Here is a 4,093-nt window from a genome sequence, read left to right as displayed (position 1 = left end):
AACTGGATGGTGCCTGGATGCTACCATTACGAAATATCTGGATAAGAAAATTCCGTAGAAGAATTCTGATCAAAAGAGGAGAGGGGAGAGAACACAGAGCAAATCTTCCAATTTTTATGGATTCTTGACTTTCTGGAGCCATGGTGGGTGGATGAACTCCTGATGCTCTTGCCCTCAGATCATCTTTAAGCCAAAAATAGCTCCTGACGTCGTCTTGAAATCGAATAATAGTTTAGCTTAACTCATTTTTTAAGGGCCTGTCTGGAGCACTGTGCTCTTTTAAGGACTATCTACATGTGATTAAATTGACGATGGCAACTGGAAAGGTTGGACAAGAACATTAGGGGGCAGTGACTGATGTCGAAGAGGGGACAACTCAGAAAAGGAGGGAAAGAATGGTTGCACTGCTTGAGGAATGCAATCAATGTAACTAACTCGTATATGTGGGAATTGTTGGGTTGGTGTGTGTTTTGCTGCATATATTCTCAACCACAAAATAAATAAAATTTAAAGGAAAAAAATAAATTCAGACCGATCTTCCAGGTCAGTACAGAGTCAGCACAGACGGAGAGCATTCCTCTCTACTCTAAACACAAAAGTAAATAAAAGATAAAACGTCCCTAGTGGTCTTCAAGGCTTGTTTTCAAACAAGCAGCCATCTAAGTGAGGCATCAAGTAAGTCCACAGAAGAAGCACACTAGCCTGTGTGATCCAAGGATTGTAAACAATATAATCCCAGTCCCAAAGAGGGAATGATATCAGAGCTTAAATTGCGAACACTTGGTTTTTAGAAAGCTATGGATGACAGTGGGTGCTCTGAATCTATTTGCTGGATCCATACATGGACTAAGCCTCCGGGGAAATCCCCTTCTATCATAGTTGAGGCATATTAAGTCAAAGGCACTATCTTATCACCTGATCTCCCCTTAGACCTCTTTTAAAACTATTTCCATTTTTAAAACGTTAAGGAGAAATACACATGGATTAAGCCCTTGATGAATCCCCTCAGACCATGGACCAGCGTTGTGAGTAGCCTGCCTCATATCATGCAGTGTGCATTGGAAAGCAGATTGTCGAAGAGGCAGTTAGGTTAAAATTTAGCACCCTATCATTTGATCTTCCTTGTGATCCACTTAAATTTGTTCTATTTTAATATTTTCTGTCTTTTCTGTTGAAACTTTTATTTGTTTTACTTTGTTGTTGTTAACTTTTTAGTTTGTGTTTTTAACGTTTTTCTAGATATGAAATCCAGGGTATGTAAAAATATAGTGATAGTAACTAGACTTATGGTTCTGTATGGCAGGGGAACTTGAGGGAAAATAAGGAGCTTATAATGATGAGTACAAGAATGAAGAAAATATTTGTGGTAGTCCCCTAATCTGATGTCAATGTAAGGATTAAGAGTGTAGGGGTGGAGTCTAGGCTGTCAATCTGGAGTTAGCCAATGAGACTTCTGTGGGCCTGGCCTTCTCCTGAGAATTCTGGGAAATCTTGGAGGTGGAAGACACCTCTCTTTCTCTGCCACTCCCTGGGAGACACTGGAGAAGACAAGCCACATGGACGCAACCAGACCTCGGAAGCCGGAGAAGCTACAGAGAGACCCCTGCCAGCGCTGAGATGCTTACAATGCCACTGGATCCAAAGACTTTCTACCACTGGCCTGTGATCTTCTACATTCAGCATCATTGCATGTGTTGCGTGAGTCTAAAGAGGACTTTATAGATTGATATCAGAAATATGGGTTAATGTCGGATTTATGGACTTGATCTGGACTGGACTGGGATGTTTTCTCAATGTTCAGTTGCTCTTGTATATAAATCTCCTTCTTATACACATATGTGTGTCCATGGATTTGTTTCTCTAGTCTACCCAGACTGACACAATATCCTAAAACAGATTGTGGTGATGATTGCACAACTCTTCTTGATGTGATTGACTATTGAATTGTCTAATATGTGAACTGGACGCCAATAAAACTGTTGGGAACAAAAGATCCCCCACATATAAAGAAAACCTGTAGCGCTAACAGCTGCCATGGGGACTCATGGAGAGAGTCCTGGGAATGCAATGGTTAGACACTTGGTGATAATCCAAAGGTCAGTGGTTCAAACCTATCAGCGACTTCACAGTAGAAAAGACCTGGTGAGAGGTCTCCTAAAAATTACAGCTTTGGAAAGCCTGTAGGGCATTTCTACTCTGTCCTATATAGTTGTTCTGAGTCAAAATAGTCTCAATGGCTGACGAATTAAAGGGTTGATCAGCAGTTTGGATGCATTAAGAAATAAAAGTTAATGAACTCCAAATCATAACAAAAGCAATTACCCTGGACTCGGTCTAAAGGTTGAGATGGAAAATAGGAGATGAGAGATATATTGAGACCTCCAATATTAAATAGTAAGAGTTTCAGAAATAAAGACTAGAGAGAATAAAAGAGATGGACTGAAATGCCAGATAATACCTAGAATTGAAGAAAAAACAAACAAACATGTCACTGAATTTTAAAAGTCCCACTATTTAAGAACGTCAAGGATAAAAATATATCTTCAAAGCTATCAGGAATACTACTATACTCAGATTGACAATGGAAATCTCCTCCATGAGATCAAAGGATAATGGATGATCATCGTCAATGAGCTGTGAGAAAATCAGTGAATTCTGCGAATAAGAACTCCATCCCCCCATGAAGCTATTATGTAAGAGTAAAGGTGAAGTACAGAAAATGTCAACCAGTGGGCCCTACCTTCCCCATCCCCCCAACCCCAGCACTAGGGCCCTTACATGCGGAACTGACGTCATCCTGGTTTAGAGTGCTCAAACCTTGAAGATCAAAGGGCAGCATTTGCCCCAGGACAGAGAGTGAGGAACGGAGGAGGAAGGGGAATAGGAACGAAGCCCTGGAAGGAAGTAGGAGAAGCGATGGCTTATTTAGGGTTTGGCAATGGAAGATTGGAGACACAGCGGTATACAAGGGGTACCCCAAAAAAGGGATGTTTTTTCAAAACCATGTATTTAACTTTTTTTTTTTTTTTTTTACAGCCTCATCAGCGTCAAAGCACTCTCCACTACACTTAATACATTTGTCAAATCTGCAGTTCCATTTTTGGAAACACTTTTCAAACTCATCTGTCTGGATAACTGACAGCACCTCTCTGGTTTTTCTCCCCATTTCTTCCATGTCATCAAATCGCTGTCCTTTCATGTCCCTCTTCATTCGCAGAAACAAAAAGAAGTCTCATGGAGCAAAGTCAGGCGAGTCAGGTGCATGGGGCAAGAGAGCCATGCTGGGGTTTTTTTGCCAAAAACTGGTGCACTGAGATGGCTGTGTGAGCAGGTGCATTGTCATGGTGGCAAAACCAGTCCCCCGTCTGGCACAAATTAAGCCTTTTTTGTTGCACAATATTATGCAATCTTTTCAGAACCTCTAAATAGAAAGCTTGATTAACAGTCTGACCTGGTGGAACGAACTCCAAATGCACTACAAGTCAACATTTCTGTCATATCAGTAAATTTACACATGTCCAGAATGAGGAGGTTTGTCATCCATCGACATGTCATCTTTTTTGAAAAAAGAAAATTACTCATACACTTGAGATTTTCCTCATAGCGCAGTAAGCTGTGTTCAACACAACAAGTTTCTGCGGCACTTTTTCTGAAGCAGGAAACAAAATTTCTGAGCCGCATGCTGTTTCTCTTAAATCAGCCATCACAAAAAACAAGGTTCGAGTGAAACGGCTTTTATGAAAATATTCACTGTGACCAGAAAGAGTCACCCAGGCAAGGCCACTGGGTGCACTAACTCAGAGCAAGTTGCTTTGATGCTAGCCTCCTAGCGGGGGAAATGCATGCTACGAAAGCTCTGCTCTGCCCAGCACATTGCAGGTTTTTTTGGGGGGCACCTTCTCATAAATTGTTGAATGTAAGACTCATGATCTGCTCTAAAATCTTCACCTGAATAATAAAAGGTTTGAATTTTTTTTCAGACCTGCAGCAGCTAAGAGAGTTTACGTCCTCTAGCTCCTTGCAAATACTGTACATAGAATGAAGATATAGCATGCCAAAAGAAATCCTAGAAACAGACTCCACAGATACAAGG

The sequence above is a fragment of the Echinops telfairi genome, unplaced genomic scaffold, assembly GCF_000313985.2.
Source record: "Echinops telfairi isolate 266 unplaced genomic scaffold, ASM31398v2 ScPeMD7_8;HRSCAF=38, whole genome shotgun sequence".
Classification (NCBI taxonomy): Eukaryota; Metazoa; Chordata; class Mammalia; order Afrosoricida; family Tenrecidae; genus Echinops; species Echinops telfairi.
The sequence above is the reverse complement of the archived record's forward strand: the minus strand, read 5'-3'. Positions refer to the sequence as shown.